Genomic DNA, 23024 nt, shown 5'->3' with positions numbered 1-23024 from the left:
TAAGGCAGCTAGTTAAGAAGAATAAGGAACTATACATTAGATCAGTGGTTCTCAACCTTTCTTTTTCACTCACATACTACTTCTAAGTATTCCCTACACCATCAGTGCTCTGTGATTAGTAAGGGATTGCTTAAGGTGGTATGTGGGTGGAAATAAAAAGTTTGAAAACCACTGTTTTAATCGTATCTAATTGACTTGTTATGTGCACAGTTTCATAACTCCAAAGGAAATGGGCCAATGACAATTTTTCTTAAGCAAAATATTTCAGTAACAATTGGATCTAGAACAGTGATTCTCAACATTTCCTTCCCACCTTAAGTAATCCCTTATTAATCACATAGCACTGATGGCATAGGGAATACTTAAAAATAGTATGTGAGTGAAAAAGAGAAGTTGAGAACCACTGGATTAGATTTAGGAATGGCTCAGGAGAATTGTATGGTTGCCAAGAAGGAACAAGAAAGGACTTGGAAGAGCTCGAGAAGGGGGGGGTGGGGCGCATGCAAAGTCCTTAGTAAGTAGAATTAAGGAGAACACCAAAGCATTCTGTGCATACGTGAAAGACAGCAGACTGATGGTAGAACTGCTTAAGGATAAAGATGGCAATGTACCTGGAGGTGGAGGAGGTTGGATAGGTCCTAAATGAACACTTTCATCAGAGAAGAGGACCTTGGTCAAGGTGAGGTCATAATACAACAAGCTTGAGTGCTGGACCATATTGAGATTAGGAAAGAGGAAGTGCGGGATCTTCTTAAAATCATTAAGTTTTTTTTAAATTTTTTATTTTTCACACCTTAAATCACAATAGCCATGATATACACTTTTTCTTTTCCACACATTTACAGTGACTTTTTCTCCCCCCCCTCCCTCCTCCCAAGCCACCCCCCCACCCCCCACCTCTCATCCATTTTAGGTATACAATCTAGGTTGCATTAATTCAGTCAGACAATGTTGTCATTCAACAAAAATACACCAGAAATTCTACTGAATCCATTCTTTTCTTTTCTTCTCCTTCCATCAACTTAGGTAATGTTTGTTCCCGGTAGGTTTTCGCTATTGTATTTAATGTAAGGCTCCCATACTTGTTCAAATATTTCAATATTATTTCTTAAACTATATGTTATTTTTTCTAATGGAATACATGTATTCATTTCTATATACCATTGTTGTATTTTCAAATTATCTTCCAATTTCCAGGTTGACATAATACATTTTTTTGCTACGGCTAGGGCTATCTTGACAAATCTTTTTTGTGCATCTTCCAAGTCAATTCCAAATTCTTTATTTTTTATGTTACTTAGGAGAAAGATCTCTGGATTCTTTGGTATATTGTTTTCTGTTATTTTATTTAATATCTGACTGAGATCATCCCAAAAATTTTCTACTCTCTCACATGTCCAGATTGCATGAATTGTTGTTCCCCTTTCTTTTTTACATCGAAAACATCTATCAGATACTGTTGGGTCCCATTTATTTAACTTTTGCGGTGTAATGTATAGTCTGTGTAACCAATTATATTGTATCATACGCAGCCTCGTATTTATTGTATTTCTCATCGTTCCAGAACATAATTTCTCCCATGTTTCCTTTTTTATCTTTATATTTAAATCTTGTTCCCATTTTTGTTTAGTTTTACCATTTGTTTCCTCATTCTCCTTTTCTTGCAGTTTGATATACATATTTGTTATAAATCTTTTGATTAACATTGTATCTGTAATCACATATTCAAGGTTACTTCCCTCTGGTAAACTCAGATTGCTTCCTAATTTATCTTTCAAGTAGGATCTCAGTTGGTAATATGCCAGCGCTGTATCTCCAGTTATATTGTACTTATCTCTCATTTGTTCAAAGGATAAGAATCTACTTCCTGAAAAACAATTTTCTATTCTTTTAATCCCTTTTTTTTCCCATTTTCTAAAGGAAAGGTTGTCTATTGTAAAAGGGAGTAGCTTATTTTGCGTCAATATTAGTTTTGGTATTTGATAATTTATTTTATTTCTTTCTACATGAATCTTCTTCCATATATTGAGGAGATGGTGTAATACTGGAGAAGTTCTATGTTGTACCAATTTTTCGTCCCATTTATATAATATGTGTTCAGGTATCTTTTCCCCTATTTTATCTAATTCTAGTCTCGTCCAGTCTGGTTTTTCCCTTGTTTGATAAAAATCTGATAGGTACCTTAATTGTGCGGCTCTATAATAATTTTTGAAGTTTGGCAATTGTAAGCCTCCTTGTTTATACCATTCTGTTAATTTATCTAGTGCTATCCTCGGTTTCCCCCCTCTCCATAAAAATCTCCTTATTATTTTCTTTAACTCTGAAGAATTTTTCTGTCAGTTGTATTGGCAATGCCTGAAATAAGTATAGTATCCTTGGAAAAATGTTCATTTTAATACAGTTTATCCTTCCTATCAGTGTTAGTGGTAGCTCTTTCCAATGCTCTAAATCGTCCTGTAATTTTTTCATTAGTGGATTGTAATTGAGTTTATATAATTGGCCTAGATTTTTGTTTATTTGCTCACCTAGGTATCTTATTGCCTGCATTTGCCATCTGAATGGGGATTCCTCCTTAAATTTTGAGAAATCCGCGTTATTCATAGGCATTGCTTCACTTTTATTTACGTTTATCTTGTATCCCGACACTTCTCCATATTCCTTCAATTTCTTATATAGTTCTTTTATTGATAGTTCTGGTTCTGTTAAGTACACTATCACATCATCCGCAAATACACTGATTTTATATTCCCTGTCTTTTATTTTTATTCCTTTTATATTATTATCTATTCTTATCGATTCTGCTAGTGGTTCTATAGCTAGCGCAAACAATAATGGTGATAGTGGGCATCCCTGCCGCGTTGACCTGCTTAAGTTAAATTGCTTTGATACATGTCCATTTACTGTCACTTTCGCTAACGGTCCCTCATATAATGCTTTAATCCAATTAATATACTTCTCCGGTAAACTGAATTTTTGCAATACTTTGAACAAGTAATTCCATTCTACTCTGTCGAAGGCCTTCTCTGCGTCTAAAGCAACTGCTACTGCAGGTGCTTTATTTCCTTCTACTGCATGAATTAAGTTAATAAATTTACAAATATTGTCTGTTGTGTGTCTTTTTTTGATAAATCCAGTTTGGTCTAAATTTACCATTTTCGGTACCTGTTCTGCTAATCTGTTTGCTAATAGTTTAGCTATTATCTTATAATCTGTGTTTAGCAGAGATATTGGTCTATATGACGCTGGTGAGAGTGGATCTTTCCCTTGTTTTAGTATCACTGTAATTATTGCTGTTTTACATGAATCTGGTAAGTTTTGTGTCTCATCAATCTGGTTGATTACATCCAGGAGGGGCGGTATTATTAGATCTTTAAATGTTTTGTAGAATTCTATTGGGAGTCCATCCTCTCCTGGTGTCTTATTATTTGGTAAATTTTTTATTATCTCTTGTATTTCTACTGTTCCAAATGGTTCTGTTAATTTATTTTGTTCCTCTATTTGTAGTTTTGGTAGTTCAATTTTAGTCAAAAATTCATCTATTTTCCCTTCTTTCCCTTCGTTTTCAGTTCGGTATAATTGTTCATAGAATTCTCTGAAGTTTTCCTTAATTTCTTTTGGATTATATGTAATTTGTTTGTCTTTTTTCCTTGTTGCCAATACCATTTTCTTAGTTTGCTCTGTCTTAAGCTGCCATGCTAATATTTTTGGTGTTTTTTCACCTAGTTCATAATATTTCTGTTTTGTCTTCATTATATTCTTCTCCACCTTATATGTTTGTAATGTTTCATATTTTATTTTTTTATCCGCCAATTCTCTTCTTTTGGTTGTATCTTCCTTTTTTGCTAATTTTTTTTCTATGTTTATTATTTCCCTTTCCAACTGCTCTGTTTCCTGATTATAGTCCTTCTTCATCTTGGTTGCATAACTTATTATTTGTCCTCTAATGAATGCTTTCATTGCGTCCCATAGTATAAACTTATCTTCCACTGATTCCGTATTTACTTCAAAGTACATTTTTAATTGTTTTTCAATAAATTCTCTAAAATCTTGTCTTTTAAGTAGCATGGGGTTTAATCTCCATCTATACATTCTTGGAGGGATGTCCTCTAGCTCTATTGCCAATAACAGGGGTGAGTGGTCCGATAATAGTCTAGCTTTATATTCCGTTTTCCTAACTCTCCCTTGAATGTGGGCTGATAACAGGAATAGGTCTATCCTTGAGTATGTTTTATGTCTAGTCGAGTAGTATGAGTATTCCTTTTCTTTTGGGTTTTGTTTCCTCCATATGTCCACAAGTTTCATTTCTTGCATTGATTTAATTATAAATTTGGTTACTTTGTTCTTCTTGTTAATTTTTTTCCCCGTTTTATCCATATTTGGATCCAAATTCAGATTGAAATCCCCTCCTATTAGTATGTTCCCTTGCGTATTAGCTACCTTCAAAAAGATATCTTGCATAAACTTTTGATCTTCTTCGTTAGGTGAATATATATTAAGTAGATTCCAAAGCTCCGAATATATCTGACATTTTATCATAACATATCTCCCTGCTGGATCTATTATTTCCTCTTCTATTTTAAATGGCACATTTTTGCTAATTAATATAGCCACTCCTCTTGCTTTTGAATTATACGATGCTGCTGTTACATGTCCTACCCAATCTCTCTTTAATTTCTTGTGCTCCAATTCAGTTAAGTGTGTTTCTTGGACAAATGCTATATCTATTTTTTCCTTTTTCAGTAAATTTAGTAGTTTTTTCTTTTTAATTTGGATATGTATTCCATTAATATTTAGAGTCATATAGTTCAGCGTAGCCATTTTATATTTTGTTTATCTTCTCTTTCCGTTTTTCCATCATTACCTTTCCTCCTTTTCCATTTCTGTTTTCTTATTTTCAACTCTTTACCAGACAACATTCCTACAACATCCAACATTTTCCTTATTCTCCTATTTATATCTTCTTTATCCCCAATCTCCCCTTCCCCTCCTGAGTTGTCCTTTATCCCTTGTCGGACAACCACATCTCCCCTCTCCATTTGGATTTGCGAATCCACTCGCAAGCGTCAACTGATTTTGCAGTGACCGCTCTTTTCCCCCACCAAGCCCCCCCCAGAAAAGATTTCACTTTTTATATGTCACAAAGGTCACTCTTTTAATTCCCTCCTTATTCTCTCTATTCCATTACCTTCCCTTATTAATTCTTGTCTTTACTATCTATGTTTTCCTCTAATTACAGATACTTTCATGTATGCCCATTGTCTCTATTCACTCTTATACCTCTTTACCCGCATACATATCAATCGTGGTCATTTTTACCCTCATTACCCGTCTTCATCCCTCAGTCTATTTTTGTCTTTACCCACATACATATCAATCGTGATCATTTTTGCTCTTATTACCCGTCTTCATCCCTCAGTCTATTTTTGTAATTGTTCTGCAAATTTTCGTGCTTCTTCTGGATCCGAGAACAGTCTGTTTTGTCCTGGAATAAATATTTTCAATACCGCAGGATGCTTCAGTGTAAATTTATATCCTTTCTTCCATAAAATCGCTTTTGCTGTATTGAACTCTTTTCTCTTCTTTAGGAGTTCAAAGCTTATATCTGGATAAATGAAGATTTTTTGCCCTTTATACTCCAGTGGTTTGTTGCCCTCTCTTACTTTTTCCATTGTCTTCTCCAGTACCTTTTCTCTTGTGGTATATCTTAGGAATTTTACTACAATAGATCTTGTTTTTTGTTGTGGTTGTGGTTTAGGGGCCAATGCTCTATGTGCCCTTTCTATTTCCATTTCTTGCTGTAGTTCTGGACATCCTAGGGCCTTAGGGATCCATTCTTTTATAAACTCCCTCATATTCTTGCCTTCTTCATCTTCCTTAAGGCCCACTATCTTTATGTTATTTCTTCTGTTATAATTTTCCATTATATCTATTTTTTGGGCTAGTAATTCTTGTGTCTCTTTAGTTTTTTTATTAGATTCCTCCAATTTCTTTTTTAAGTCTTCTACCTCCATTTCTGCTGCTATTGCCCGTTCTTCCATCTTGTCCATTTTTTTCCCCATTTCTGTTAAGGTTATATCCATTTTATTTATTTTCTTTTCTGTGTTGTTTATTCTTCTTCTTAAATCATTGAATTCCTGTGTTTGCCATTCTTTAAATGACTCTATGTATCCTCTAACAAGAGCAAGTATATCCTTTACCTTGCCTTTCCCTTTATCTATTTCACTGTATTCTTCCTCTTCTTCTTCCTCTGGGTTGGCCATCTGTTGTTTCTTTGATGCCCTTTCCTCCTCTTCTTTCTTGTTTCCATTGTTTTCTGTGGTCTCTTCTTGCTGCAGGTGTTCTGCAGCTGTCGTTGCCGGCTGTGGAGATCGACTCCCCAGGTGGTCCCCCCTCCCGTCGGTGTGTTTTTTTTATGCGCGGTTGCGCACTTTTACTCGGCTCTGTGAGCCATTGTTGTAGTTCTTTTTCTACCGACCTGAGGTAGTGGGGTCCTCTCTCCACAGCGGGCCCTTCGGACAGGTAAGGCCTTCACCTTTTTCCTCCGTTGTCTTCTCTTCCTCTCTTCTTTCCGTTGATTTTGATTTTTCTCCTTTTGTCTCCATCTTCTTTCCACCTTTATACTCACTTTTCTTTAACTTGTATTTCTGTGCCTTTGTATTTTCTCTTGTTTTTCCCGACTTTTCTGGAGAGGGCTGGAGTTCACCGTCCGGCCACTACTCCATCACGTGACTCCTCCTAAAATCATTAAGTTTGATAGGTTCCCGGGGCTGGACAAAGATCTACTCCGGGGTGCTGTAGAAAAGGAGAAAAAAGATAGCTTGGGCACTGCCGATGTAATTTGCATCCTCCTTGGCCACATGGAAGGTGCCAGAGGATTGCAAAATGGCAAATGTAGTCCCCTTGCTTAAAAAAAAACTGTAATAGGGAGAATTCTGTGAATGTGCAAACTATAGGAGAGGATTCTTCAGGATTTATGAGCATTTGGAGGAATACAGTCTTCTCTGGGGTAGTCAACATGGCTTTGTGAGGGGAAGGTCATGCCTCACAAGCCTAGTTGAGTTTTTTGAGGAGGTAGATGTGTAAATGGATTGTGGCAAGGCATTTGATGTTCTCCCATGAGAGACTTGTTTAGAAAGTCATGAGGCATGGGAATCCATGGAACTTTGGCTGGTAGATTCAGAATTGGCTAGCCTGTAGAAAGCAGAGAATGGTAGTGACAGAAAGTATTCTGCCTGGAGGTCAGTGACCAGTGGCGTTTTGCGGGGATCTGTTCTGTAACCCATGCTCTTTGTGATTTTTATAAATGACCCAGATGAAGGGGAAGGATGGGTCAGCAAGTTTGCAGAGATACAAAGGTTGGAGGAGTTGATAGAGTTGTAGGTTACAGAAAGATATACAGTGCCTTCCATAATGTTTGGGACAAAGGCACTTTTTTTCCCCTTTATTTACCCATGTGCTCCTCAGTTTTAAATTTATAATTAAACGATTCACATGTAATTAAAGTCCACATTCCAGATTTTATTCAAGGTTATTTGTATACATTTTGGTTTTACCATGTAGAAATTACAGCGTTTTTTATACATAGTTCCCTCATTTTAGGGGACCATAATGTTTGAGACATTTGGCTTCACAGGTATTTGTGAGTACTCTAAAATATTTAATTGCTTTATTGGTGAAGATTTAAGAGAGCTAGGCTTGCTTTTGATCACCTCTGGAGCCTGTAGTTGCCATTTTTATATACAAGGACCAGAGTTATACCAATGAAAATCAAATAAACTGGCTTTAAAAACAAGATTAAAACAGTAAGAGACATTGCCCAATCCTTAGGATTACTAAAATTAACTATTTGGAACATCATTAAAAAGAGCGTATAGGTGAGATGAGTAATCACAAAGGGACTGGTTTTCCAAGGAAGACCTTGGCTGCTGATGAGAGAAGAATTCTCATCAAAATGAAGAAAGATCCTAAACGTCTGATAGATAGATCAGAAACACTTTTCAAGGGGTAGGTGAGGATTTGTCAATGACTACTGTCCTCAGAAGACTTCATGAACAGAAATATAGAGGCTACACTGCAAGATGATAACCACTCGTTAGCCACTGAAAAGATGGCCAGATTACAGTTTGACAAAAAGTATTTGAAAGAGCTTGCAGAATTCTGGAAAAAAGGTTTTGTGGATAGTTGCGTCCAAGGTTAACTGTGCCAGGGAGATGGCAAGAGCAAAATGTGGAGCTGTAAAGGAACTGTCCAAGATCCAAAGCAAACCACCAATGTCATCATTTGCATCTTGAAGTGGCAAATGTATTTCTGCTCATGAAGTCTTTTGAGGACATAAGTTATTGACTCTTCCACACTTAACTCGTGCTCCATAATGCCAAACACTTCTTTCATCTCTGTCTCTGTGCCCACATCTACCATGATTCTCCAACTCCCCCACCCCCCCATACCACCATTTCTCTCATGTTAAGGCTTCTTCCTCCTCTTGGATATCTCATCTAGGCCTTCTACCTGCTCTTAGCACCTGTCTCAACTTGACTACTCTCCTCCCTAATTCTAATGTCTCCCCCCCCTTGGAGCGCTCTGCCTTCCACTCTCTACGCACTAATCCCAACCTCATCACAGACAAGGGTGGTGCTGTTACAGTCTGGCGCACTGACCGCAATCTTGCTGAAGCCATACACCAGCTCTCGTACACTTCCTCTTACTTATCCTTTCAATAGGACTCCATCAGAGAACAATCAGCCACTGTCTCGCATACCATCTCTGCCTGGTTCTACCTCCTATCCAAGATCCACAAAACTGTCCCTCCCAACCAACATCAGTGATACCTCCGTCACAGGCACTCTAACACTTCAATAGCTTCTAATTCCCTGAACTCATTATGGACATCCAATCTCTTTCCACCTTCATCCCCAATACCAAAGGTCTCAAAGCCCCTCATTTCTCTCAACAAAAGGCCCAGCCAGTCACCCTCCTCCACCACCCTATTCTGCCTGGCAGAACTACTTCTCACCCTTTAATAACTTTTCCTGTGACTCTTCCCACTTTCTCCAAATCAAAGGGGTAGTCATTGTTACAGGTACGGGTCCCAGCTATGCCTGTCTTTTTGTTGGCTATGTGGAGCAATCCATTCTATGCCTACACAGGCAAAGCTCCTCAACTCTTCCTCCACTACATTGACAACAGCATTGTGACTGCCTTAATTCATGATGAGCTCATCAATTTTAGCCACTTTGTTACTAACATTCACACTGACCTGAAATTCTCTTGGTCCATCTCTGGCAACATTCTCCCCTTTCTCAATTTCTCTATCTCCATTTTAAGAGAAAATCTTCCACAGTTATTTTCTACAAACCCACCAACTCCCACAATTATCTCAACTACATGTCTTCCACACCTGTCCCCTGTAAGAATTCTATTCCTTCTTTTCAATTCCTCGGACTCCATCGCATCTACTCCCAGGATAGGTCTTCCATTCAAGATCATATGAAATATCCTCCTCCTTCAAAAAATGTGGCTTCCTGTCTACCACCATCAATTCAACCCTAACCCATATCTCCTCTATTTCCATCACATCTGCCCTGGCTCCTTCTGCCCCTAGATTTCCCTTGTCCCCACCTACCTCCCCGACAGCCTATGCATCCAACATATCTTCTGCAATTTCCATCACCTAAAACATGATTGCGCCACCGGACGCATCTTCCCCTCTCCATCTTCCACAGTGACTATTCCATATGGGACTCCCTAGTCTAATTTTCCTTTCTCACTAATCACCTCCTAGATACCTGTGAATGCAGTAAGCGCAACATTTGAACACACACCTCCTCCCTCGCCACCACTTGGGGTCCCATAACAGTTCTTGCAAATAAAGCAACTCTTTGCTTGTGAATCTGCAGGATTCATCTACTGCAACTGGAGTTCCAGTTGTGGCCATCTCTACATGGCAGGGACTGGGAGATGGTTTCGTTGAGCAACTTCGCTCTCCACCGCAATGGCAAGGATCTTCCAGTGGACAACCATTTCAATTCTGCACCCCATTCACATGCCGACGTGTCTGTCCATGGCCTCGTGCGCTGCCAAACAGGATCTAACATTCTGTCTGGGCCCTCTCCAATTGGAAGCCATTAACTTCTCAGCTTTTTTCTCTTGCGCCTTCCCACCCATATTCACCTATAACCTTTTGCCTGTGGGCCTGTGCTCCTCCCCACTGTGTCTCCTCCCATCATTTTATTCAGTTGCCTACCTGCATTTTGGTCATACCTTGATGAAGGGCTGGGGGCCAAAATAATGGTTATGGATCTTTGCTACATTAAAAATCATGCTGCATGACTTGCTGAGTTTCTGCAGCATTTTTGTGCAAATTACAATCACAACGTCTGCAGAATTGTTTAACTTACACTTCCACCTTCCGACTTTTATCACCAGGCTAGTTTTATGTCCATTTCATGAGCATTCCCTGAATCCCATGTATTCTAACCTTCCAGACCAGCCTATCAAGCCAAAAATTTTAACGTTCACATAGAGAAGGTCTACTATCTTCCTCTATCAATCCTCTCTAGTCTGTTCCAAACCTCAATCAAATTGAAAAGGCACAATTTCCCATGGACAAAGCCATGCTGGCTACCGCTAATCAGCCCTTATCCTTCCAAATGCAGGTAGATCCTGTCTCTCAGATTCTCTCCAGTAACTTGCGCTCTGCTGATGTTAGGCCTACCAATTTGTAGTTCCTAGGCTTATCCTTGCAGTCCTGGGAGTAAGGGCAGAACGTTAGCCATCCTTCAGCAGTTTTTTGGTACCTCATGTGTGGCTAAGAGAAAATACAGAATCTCTGCCAGCATCCCAGCAAATTTCTCTTGCTTCCCATAACTTCCCAGGATGTATATACTCATGTAAAAGTTGAATTTTGTGGACCGATTTTTTTTTTTTAAATTTAGGGGTCATCTATTAGATGAACACTACTTTTGAGTGGCTTAAATTCCCACAAGAATCTAAAAAGTACCCTGTCACTTGCAGAAGTCCAAATGATCATTCAATGAATGAAGAACTAAGATGCAATGAATTAAAGTAATAAGATGGAGTCTGCACATTGAAACTACTGTAATACTGTGCGTGGTCGCCACCATACTGTATCTGCTCTCATCACAAAACTTTTAACCACAATTTCATCTTCGGGAATACGGTATAATTTACTGCATTTTTGTTTTTAGCACATTCAATGCATCTTAAGCCACCAACTATCAAAATAATTAAGAAGAGAAACAAAGTAATTACTGGTAGTAAGTTTATATTTCTGCCTTGCATACAAAAAAAGTGAAGTAAACATTTACTGTAAAAAGGCTTTCAAACACAATATTTCATTCAAGATCTTAAGCTTCATTATCATTGGGGGTGAATGGTATCATATGGATCCTCATCAAATTCATCACCCGTGCTGTTCGAGGTCATGGATTAATCATCTTCTCTACAATTCAAAATTTTATACATCTCGATTGATTTGACGATAATGTCAGTTTTTGTTTCCTTCCATGAATCAATGATCCATTCACAGATCCGAGACAATGATGGAGCCGCATACTGTCTCCTTTTGTGTTTTTTTTCCCCCCTTCATTCTCAGTGTGTTCTTAAATGGCTTATTAATACTGTACTAACATCCATTGGTTGCAAAACACTTGAAAGTCATCCGCGAATTACAGCTATGTGAGTGATCCGCGAATTACAGCTATGTGAGTGATCCGCGAATTACAGCTATGTGAGTGATCCGCGAATTACAGCTATGTGAGTGTTTTGTAAATGGAGGTCCTCAACTGATCCCAGACAAGCAAACCATTTTCCTTGCATAGGCCACCAGGTCTTAAATTCCAAATTTCCTTTATTCAATTTCTACATCTGCCTTCATCTATCTAGCCTTGTGGATATACATGGCAACAATTCCTTTTGGCAATTTCTCCTTTGGCAGAGTTTTTCTCTTTAAAAACAACCATTGATTTTAATTTAGAGCCATCAGCCATACAAGAAAGAATCAAAGTAAATCTACTTTTCTCATGAATACTGTTTATCACCAATACTGTTTTTTCTCCTTTTTGGTTCACAGTTCAATTCTCTGGCATGTCAAGAGTAAAGAGTGTTTCATCCAAGTTCCCAGTGCCTGATAAGTTTTAGCCTTTCTTCTGCCAATGTCTGAATACAACTGGTGAAACTTTAATGTCTTATCATCTAGATCATTGGACAGCTTTTGTGAAATCTTAGTTCTCTGCCGAAGAGCTAAGTCATGCCACCTCGTGAACCCCGTGCACCCTCCAGCAATTGTTGTAAAATCTGAAATTCATTCCTTTGCATGGATTCAAATGGCACATTTTCCACCTTTTTTTTAATTTAATTTTTTATTTTTCACACCATAAATCACAATAGCCATGATATACACTTTTTCTTTTTCACACATTTACAGTGACTTTTTCTCCCCCCCCCTCCCTCCTCCCAAGCCACACCCCCCCCCCCCCATCCATTTTAGGTATACAATCTAGGTTGCATTAATTCAGTCAGACAATGTTGTCATTCAACAAAAATACACCAGAAATTCTACAGAGTCCATTCTTTTCTTTCCTTCTCCTTCCATCAACTTGGGTAATGTTTGTCCCCGGTAGGTTTTCGCTATTGTATTTAATGTAAGGCTCCCATACTTGTTCGAATATTTCAATATTATTTCTTAAACTATATGTTATTTTTTCTAATGGAATACATTTATTCATTTCTATATACCATTGTTGTATTTTCAAATTATCTTCCAATTTCCAGGTTGACATAATACATTTTTTTGCGACGGCTAGGGCTATCTTAACAAATCTTTTTTGTGCATCCTCCAAATCAATTCCAAATTCTTTGTTTTTTATGTTACTTAGGAGAAAGATCTCTGGATTCTTTGGTATATTGTTTTCTGTTATTTTATTTAATATCTGATTGAGATCATCCCAAAATTTTTCTACTCTCTCACATGTCCAGATTGCATGAATTATTGTTCCCATTTCTTTTTTACATCAAAAACATCTATCAGATACTGTTGGATCCCATTTATTTAACTTTTGCGGTGTAATGTATAGTCTGTGTAACCAATTATATTGTATCATACGTAGCCTCGTATTTATTGTATTTCTCATCATTCCAGAACATAATTTCTCCCATGTTTCCTTTTTTATCTTTATATTTAAATCTTGTTCCAATTTTTGTTTAGTTTTACCATTTGTTTCCTCATTCTCCTTTTCTTGCAGTTTAATATACATATTTGTTATAAATCTTTTGATTAACATTGTATCTGTAATCACATATTCAAGGTTACTTCCCTCTGGTAAACTCAGATTGCTTCCTAATTTATCCTTCAAGTAGGATCTCAGATGGTAATATGCCAGCGCTGTATCTCCAGTTATATTGTACTTATCTCTCATTTGTTCAAAGGATAAGAATCTACTTCCTGAAAAACAATTTTCTATTCTTTTAATCCCTTTTTTTTCCCATTCTCTAAACGAAAGGTTGTCTATTGTAAAAGGGAGTAGCTTATTTTGCGTCAATATTAGTTTTGGTAATTGATAATTTGTTTTATTTCTTTCTACATGGATCTTCTTCCAAATATTGAGGAGATGATGTAATACTGGAGAAGTTCTATGTTGTACCAATTTTTCGTCCCATTTATATAATGTGTTCAGGTATCTTTTCCCCTATTTTATCTAATTCTAATCTCGTCCAGTCTGGTTTTTCCCTTGTTTGATAAAAATCTGATAGGTACCTTAATTGTGCGGCTCTATAATAATTTTTGAAGTTTGGCAATTGTAAGCCTCCTTGTTTATACCATTCTGTCAATTTATCTAGTGCTATCCTCGGTTTCCCCCCTCTCCATAAAAATTTCCTTATTATTTTCTTTAACTCTTTGAAGAATTTTTCTGTCAGTTGTATTGGCAGTGCCTGAAATAAGTATAATATCCTTGGAAAAATGTTCATTTTAATACAGTTTATCCTTCCTATCAGTGTTAGTGGTAGCTCTTTCCAATGCTCTAAATCGTCCTGTAATTTTTTCATTAGTGGATTATAATTGAGTTTATATAATTGGCCTAGATTTTTGTTTATTTGTACACCTAGGTATCTTATTGCCTGCATTTGCCATCTGAATGGAGATTCCTTCTTAAATTTTGAGAAATCCATATTATTCATAGGCATTGCTTCACTTTTATTTACGTTTATCTTGTATCCCGACACTTCTCCATATTCCTTCAATTTCTTATATAATTCTTTTATTGATAGTTCTGGTTCTGTTAAGTACACTATAACATCATCCGCAAATAGACTGATTTTATATTCCCTGTCTTTTATTTTTATTCCTTTTATATTATTATCTATTCTTATCAATTCTGCTAGTGGTTCTATAGCTAGCGCAAACAATAATGGTGATAGTGGGCATCCCTGCCGCGTTGACCTGCTTAAGTTAAATTGCTTTGATACATGTCCATTTACTGTCACTTGTGCTAACGGTCCCTTATATAATGCTTTAATCCAATTAATATACTTCTCCGGTAAACTGAATTTTTGCAATACTTTGAACAAATAATTCCATTCTACTCTGTCGAAGGCCTTCTCTGCGTCTAAAGCAACTGCTACTGCAGGTGCTTTATTTCCTTCTACTGCATGAATTAAGTTAATAAATTTACAAATATTGTCTGTTGTGCGTCTTTTTTTGATAAATCCAGTTTGGTCTAAATTTACCATTTTCGGTACCTGTTCTGCTAATCTGTTTGCTAATAGTTTAGCTATTATCTTATAGTCTGTGTTTAGCAAAGATATTGGTCTATATGATGCTGGTAAGAGTGGATCTTTCCCTTGTTTTAGTATTACTGTAATTATTGCTGTTTTACATGAATCTGGTAAGCTTTGTGTTTCATCAATCTGGTTGATTACATCCAGGAGGGGCGGTATTAATAAGTCTTTAAATGTTTTGTAGAATTCTATTGGAAATCCATCCTCTCCTGGTGTCTTATTATTTGGTAATTTTTTTATTATCTCTTGTATTTCTACTATTCCAAATGGTTCTGTTAATTTATTTTGTTCCTCTATTTGTTGTTTTGGTAGTTCAATTTTAGTCAAAGATTCCTCTGTTTTCCCTTCTTTCCCTTCGTTTTCAGTTCGGTATAATTGTTCATAGAATTCTCTAAAGTTTTCCTTAATTTCTTTTGGATTATATGTAATTTGTTTGTCTTTTTTCCTTGATGCCAATACCATTTTCTTAGCTTGTTCTGTCTTAAGCTGCCATGCTAGGATTTTGTGCGTTTTTTCCCCTAGTTCATAATATTTCTGTTTTGTCTTCATTATATTCTTCTCTACCTTATATGTTTGTAGTGTTTCATATTTTATTTTTTTATCCGCCAATTCTCTTCTTTTAGTTGTATCTTCCTTCATTGCTAATTTTTTTTCTATGTTTACTATTTCCCTTTCCAACTGCTCTGTTTCCTGATTATAGTCCTTCTTCATCTTGGTTACATAGCTTATTATTTGCCCTCTAATTAATGCTTTCATTGCGTCCCATAGTATAAACTTATCTTCCACTGATTCCGTATTTACTTCAAAATACATTTTTAATTGTTTTTCAATAAATTCTCTAAAATCCTGTCTTTTAAGTAGCATGGGGTTTAATCTCCATCTATACATTCTTGGAGGGATGTCCTCTAGCTTTACTGTCAATATTAAGGGTGAATAATCCGATAGTATTCTCGCTTTATATTTTGTTTTTCTTACTCTATCCTGCATACTAGCTGATAACAGGAATAGGTCTATCCTTGAGTATGTTTTATGTCTAGCCGAGTAGTATGAGTATTCCTTTTCTTTTGGGTTTTGTTTCCTCCATATATCCAAAGGTTTCATTTCTTGCATTGATTTAATTATAAATTTGGTTACTTTGTTCTTCCTGTTAATTTTTTTCCCCGTTTTATCCATATTTGGATCCAAATTCAGGTTGAAATCCCCTCCTATTAGTATGTTCCCTTGCATATTAGCTACCTTCAAAAAGATATCTTGCATAAACTTTTGATCTTCTTCGTTAGGTGAATATACATTAAGTAGATTCCAAAACTCCGAATATATCTGACATTTTATCATAACATATCTCCCTGCTGGATCTATTATTTCCTCTTCTATTTTAAATGGCACATTTTTACTAATTAATATAGCCACTCCTCTTGCTTTTGAATTATATGATGCTGCTGTTACATGTCCTACCCAATCTCTCTTTAATTTCTTGTGCTCCAATTCAGTTAAGTGTGTTTCTTGGACAAATGCTATATCAATTTTTTCCTTTTTCAGTAAATTTAGTAGTTTCTTCCTTTTAATTTGGTTATGTATTCCATTAATATTTAAAGTCATATAGTTCAGCGTAGCCATTTTATACTTTGTTTATCTTCTCCTTCCGTTTTTCCATCATTACCTTTCCTCCTTTTCCATTTCTGTTTTCTTATTTTCAACTCTTTATAAGACAACATTCCTACAACATCCAACATTTTCCTTATTCTCCTATTTATATCTTCTTTATCCCCAATCTCCCCTTCCCCTCCTGAGTTGTCCTTTATCCCTTGTCGGACAACCACATCTCCCCTCTCCATTTGGGTTTGCGAATCCACTCGCAAGCATCAACTGATTTTGCAGTGACCGCTATTTCTCCCCACCCAGCCCTCCCCAGAAAAGATTTCACTTTTCATATGTCACAAAGGTCACTCTTTTAATTCCCTCCTTATTCTCTCTATTCCATTACCTTCCCTTATTAATTCTTGTCTATACTATCTATATTTTCCTCTAACTACAGATACATTCACGTATGCACATTTTATCTATTCACTCTTATACCTCTTTACCCACATACATATCAATCGTGATCATTTTTACTCTCATTACCCGTCTTCATCCCTCAGTCTATTTTTGTAATTGTTCTGCAAATTTTCGTGCTTCTTCTGGGTCCGCGAATAGTCTGTTTTGTTGTCCTGGAATAAATATTTTCAATACCGCTGGATGCTTTAGTATAAATTTAAACCCTTTCTTCCATAAAATCGCCTTTGCTGTATTGAACTCTTTTCTCTTCTTTAGGAGTTCAAAGCTTATATCTGGATAAATGAAGATTTTTTGCCTTTTATACTCCAGTGGTTTGTTGCCCTCTCTTACTTTTTCCATTGTCTTCTCCAGTACCTTTTCTCTTGTAGTATATCTTAGGAATTTTACTACAATAGATCTTGGTTTTTGTTGTGGTTGTGGTTTAGAGGCCAATGCTCTATGTGCCCTTTCTATTTCCATTTCTTGCTGTAGTTCTGGACATCCTAGGGTCTTAGGGATCCAATCTTTTATAAACTCCCTCATATTCTTGCCTTCTTCATCTTCCTTAAGGCCCACTATCTTTATGTTATTTCTTCTGTTATAATTTTCCATTATATCTATTTTTTGAGCTAACAGTTCTTGTGTCTCTATCACTTTTTTATTAGATTCCTCCAATTTCTTTTTTAAATCTTCTACCTCCATTTCTGCTGCTACTGCCCGCTCTTCCATCTTGTCCATTTTCTTTCCCATTTCTGTTAAGGTCATATCTATTTTATTCATTTTCTCTTCTGTGTTGTTAATTCTTTTTCTTAAATCATTAAATTCCTGTGTTTGCCATTCTGTAAATGAATCCATGTATCCTTTAATAAGAGAAAGTACATCCTTTATCTTGCCTTTCTTTTCTTCTTCTATTTCACTGTACTCTTCCTCTTCCTCTTCTTCTTCCTCTGGGTTGGCCATCTGTTGTTTCTTTGTTGCCCTTTTCTTCTCTTCTTTCTTGTTTCCATTGTCTTCTGTGGACTCTTCTTGCTGCAGGTGTTCTGCAGCTGTCGTTGCCGGCTGTGGAGATCGACTCCCCAGCTGGTCCCCCCTCCCGTCGGTGTGTTTTTTTTCATGCGCGGTTGCGCACTTTTACTCGGCTCAGCGAGCCATTTTTGTAGTCCATTATCTACCGACCTGAGGGAGCGGGTTTCTCTCTCCACAGCGGGCCTCTTCGAACAGGTAAGGCCTTCACCTTCTTCCTCCGTTGTCTTCTCTTCCTCTCTTCTTACTGTTGCTTTCGATTTTTCTTTTTGTGTCGCCATCTTCTTTCCATCTTTATACTCACTTTTCTTTAACTTTTATTTCTGTGCCTTTGTGTTTTCCTTTGTTTTTCCCGACTTTTCTGGAGAGGGCTGGAGTTCACTGTCCGGACACTACTCCATCACGTGACTCCTGCACATTTCCACCTTTTTTTAAAAAATTTTTTATTTTTCACACCATAAAACATGTTAGCCATGATATATACTTTTTCATTTTCACACATATACAGTGACTTTTTCTCCCCCCCCCCTCCCTCCTCCCAAGCCACCCCCCCACCCCCCCCTCTCATCCATTTTAGGTATACAATCTAGGTTGCATTAAGCCAGTCAGACAATGTTGTCATTCAACAAAAATACACCAGAAATTCTACTGAGTCCATTCTTTTCTTTTCTTCTCCTTCCATCAACTTAGGTAATGTTTGTTCCCGGTAGGTTTTCGCTATTGTATTTAATGTAAGGCTCCCATACTTGTTCAAATATTTCAATATTATTTCTTAAACTATATGTTATTTTTTCTAATGGAATACATTTATTCATTTCTATATACCATTGTTGTATTTTCAAATTATCTTCCAATTTCCAGGTTGACATAATACATTTTTTTGCTACGGCTAGGGCTATCTTAACAAATCTTTTTTGTGCATCTTCCAAGTCAATTCCAAATTCTTTATTTTTTATGTTACTTAGGAGAAAGATCTCTGGATTCTTTGGTATATTGTTTTCTGTTATTTTATTTAATATCTGATTGAGATCATCCCAAAATTTTTCTACTCTCTCACATGTCCAGATTGCATGAATTGTTGTTCCCCTTTCTTTTTTACATCGAAAACATCTATCAGATACTGTTGGGTCCCATTTATTTAACTTTTGCGGTGTAATGTATAGTCTGTTTAACCAATTATATTGTATCATACGCAGCCTCGTATTTATTGTATTTCTCATCGTTCCAGAACATAATTTCTCCCATGTTTCCTTTTTTATCTTTATATTTAAATCTTGTTCCAATTTTTGTTTAGTTTTACCATTTGTTTCCTCATTCTCCTTTTCTTGCAGTTTAATATACATATTTGTTATAAATCTTTTGATTAACATTGTATCTGTAATCACATATTCAAGGTTACTTCCCTCTGGTAAACTCAAATTGCTTCCTAATTTATCTTTCAAGTAGGATCTCAGTTGGTAATATGCCAGCGCTGTATCTCCAGTTATATTGTACTTATCTCTCATTTGTTCAAAGGATAAGAATCTATTTCCTGAAAAACAATTTTCTATTCTTTTAATCCCTTTTTTTCCCCATTTTCTAAAGGTAAGGTTGTCTATTGTAAAAGGGAGTAGCTTATTTTGCGTCAATATTAGTTTTGGTAATTGATAATTTGTTTTATTTCTTTCTACATGAATCTTCTTCCATATATTGAGGAGATGGTATAATACTGGAGAAGTTCTATGTTGTACCAATTTTTCGTCCCATTTATATAATATGTGTTCAGGTATCTTTTCCCCTATTTTATCTAATTCTAATCTCGTCCAGTCTGGTTTTTCCCTTGTTTGATAAAAATCTGATAGGTACCTTAATTGTGCGGCTCTATAATAATTTTTGAAGTTTGGCAATTGTAAGCCTCCTTGTTTATACCATTCTGTTAATTTATCTAGTGCTATCCTCGGTTTCCCCCCTCTCCATAAAAATTTCCTTATTATTTTCTTTAACTCTTTGAAGAATTTTTCTGTCAGTTGTATTGGCAATGCCTGAAATAAGTATAGTATCCTTGGAAATATGTTCATTTTAATACAGTTTATCCTTCCTATCAGTTTTAGTGGTAGCTCTTTCCAATGCTCTAAATCGTCCTGTAATTTTTTCATTAGTGGATTGTAATTGAGTTTATATAATTGGCCTAGATTTTTGTTTATTTGTACACCTAGGTATCTTATTGCCTGCATTTGCCATCTGAATGGGGATTCCTTCTTAAATTTTGAGAAATCCGCGTTATTCATAGGCATTGCCTCACTTTTATTTACGTTTATCTTGTATCCCGACACTTCTCCATATTCCTTCAATTTCTTATATAGTTCTTTTATTGATAGTTCTGGTTCTGTTAAGTACACTATCACATCATCCACAAATAGACTGATTTTATATTCCCTGTCTTTTATTTTTATTCCTTTTATATTATTATCTATTCTTATCGATTCTGCTAGTGGTTCTATAGCTAACGCAAACAATAATGGTGATAGTGGGCATCCCTGCCGCGTTGACCTGCTTAAGTTAAATTGCTTTGATACATGTCCATTTACTGTCACTTGTGCTAACGGTCCCTTATATAATGCTTTAATCCAATTAATATACTTCTCCGGTAAACTGAATTTTTGCAATACTTTGAACAAGTAATTCCATTCTACTCTGTTGAAGGCCTTCTCTGCGTCTAAAGCAACTGCTACTGCAGGTGCTTTATTTCCTTCTACTGCATGAATTAAGTTAATAAATTTACAAATATTGTCTGTTGTGTGTCTTTTTTTGATAAATCCAGTTTGGTCTAAATTTACCATTTTCGGTACCTGTTCTGCTAATCTGTTTGCTAATAGTTTAGCTATTATCTTATAATCTGTGTTTAGCAAAGATATTGGTCTATATGACGCTGGTGAGAGTGGATCTTTCCCTTGTTTTAGTATCACTGTAATTATTGCTGTTTTACATGAATCTGGTAAGTTTTGTGTCTCATCAATCTGGTTGATTACATCCAGGAGGGGCGGTATTAATAGGTCTTTAAATGTTTTGTAGAATTCTATTGGGAGTCCATCCTCTCCTGGTGTCTTATTATTTGTTAATTTTTTTATTATCTCTTGTATTTCTACTGTTCCAAATGGTTCTGTTAATTTATTTTGTTCCTCTATTTGTAGTTTTGGTAGTTCAATTTTAGTCAAAAATTCATCTATTTTCCCTTCTTTCCCTTCGTTTTCAGTTCGGTATAATTGTTCATAGAATTCTCTGAAGTTTTCCTTAATTTCTTTTGGATTATATGTAATTTGTTTGTCTTTTTTCCTTGTTGCCAATACTATTTTCTTAGTTTGCTCTGTCTTAAGCTGCCATGCTAAGATTTTGTGTGTTTTTTCACCTAGTTCATAATATTTCTGTTTTGTCTTCATTATATTCTTCTCCACCTTATATGTTTGTAATGTTTCATATTTTATTTTTTTATCCGCCAATTCTCTTCTTTTGGTTGTATCTTCCTTTATTGCTAATTTTTTTTCTATGTTTACTATTTCCCTTTCCAACTGCTCTGTTTCCTGATTGTAGTCCTTCTTCATCTTGGTTGCATAACTTATTATTTGCCCTCTATTGAATGCTTTCATTGCGTCCCATAGTATTAACTTATCTTCCACTGATTCCGTATTTACTTCAAAATACATTTTTAATTGTTTTTCAATAAATTCTCTAAAATCCTGTCTTTTAAGTAGCATGGGGTTTAATCTCCATCTATACATTCTTGGATGGATGTCCTCTAGCTTTACTGTCAGTATTAAGGGTGAATGGTCCGATAGCATTCTCGCTTTATATTCTGTTTTTCTTACTCTATCCTGCATACTAGCTGATAACAGGAATAGGTCTATTCTTGAGTATGTTTTATGTTTAGTCGAGTAGTATGAGTATTCCTTTTCTTTTGTGTTTTGTTTCCTCCATATGTCCACAAGTTTCATTTCTTGCATTGATTTAATTATAAATTTGGTTACTTTGTTCTTCCTGTTAATTTTTTTCCCCGTTTTATCCATATTTGGATCCAAATTCAGGTTGAAATCCCCTCCTATTAGTATGTTCCCTTGCGTATTAGCTACCTTCAAAAAGATATCTTGCATAAACTTTTGATCTGCTTCATTAGGTGAATATATATTAAGTAGATTCCAAAGCTCCGAATATATCTGACATTTTATCATAACATATCTCCCTGCTGGATCTATTATTTCCTCTTCTATTTTAAATGGCACATTTTTGCTAATTAATATAGCCACTCCTCTTGCTTTTGAATTATACGATGCTGCTGTTACATGTCCTACCCAATCTCTCTTTAATTTCTTGTGCTCCAATTCAGTTAAGTGTGTTTCTTGGACAAATGCTATATCTATTTTTTCCTTTTTCAGTAAATTTAGTAGTTTTTTCTTTTTAATTTGGATATGTATTCCATTAATATTTAGAGTCATATAGTTCAGCGTAGCCATTTTATATTTTGTTTATCTTCTCTTTCCGTTTTTCCATCATTACCTTTCCTCCTTTTCCATTTCTGTTTTCTTATTTTCAACTCTTTACCAGACAACATTCCTACAACATCCAACATTTTCCTTATTCTCCTATTTCTATCTAATTTATCCCCAATCTCCCCTTCCCCTCCTGAGTTGTCCTTTATCCCTTGTCGGACAACCACATCTCCCCTCTCCATTTGGATTTGCGAATCCACTTGCAAGCGTCAACTGATTTTGCAGTGACCGCTATTTCCCCTCACTCCTTCCTGGATCTCTCTGCCTCCATCTCAGGAGACAAGTTTTCCACTGACATGTATTACAAGCCTGCTAACTCCCACAACTACCTTGACTACACTTACTTGCACCCTGTTCCCTGCAAGGATTCTGTCCCCCTCATTTAATTTCTCTGTCTCCTCCACATCTCTTCCCATCTTGGGAAGAGATGCGGAGGATCTGGTCCTTGACTCCCTCTCTGTACTTCAGCATATTAGAATGAACTGCTAGTGATTGACCACTTGGCATGTGCAATTAGCAGATCTACTTCCACTTTATGAATTATAGAAGCACAGCAAATGGTTGCAGTTGGCTTCTTCATTCCTTAAAAATGATCAGTTCTATTCCCCATCTACAAAATGGAATGGAATGAAGTTTAAGTTGCTTCTA

The 23024-nt window shown here is 36.2% G+C and overlaps 1 protein-coding gene across 8 annotated transcripts in view; it reads left to right on the top strand.

Moving 5' to 3' along the window:
* Positions 1–23024, top strand: part of ints8 (integrator complex subunit 8) — a 122773-nt gene that overhangs the window by 6428 nt on the left and 93321 nt on the right. The gene's annotated exons all lie outside the window — the stretch shown is intronic.

This window comes from Narcine bancroftii, chromosome 2, assembly GCF_036971445.1.
Source record: "Narcine bancroftii isolate sNarBan1 chromosome 2, sNarBan1.hap1, whole genome shotgun sequence".
NCBI classification, from domain to species: Eukaryota; Metazoa; Chordata; class Chondrichthyes; order Torpediniformes; family Narcinidae; genus Narcine; species Narcine bancroftii.
This window is presented reverse-complemented; position numbering and strand designations above follow the sequence as displayed.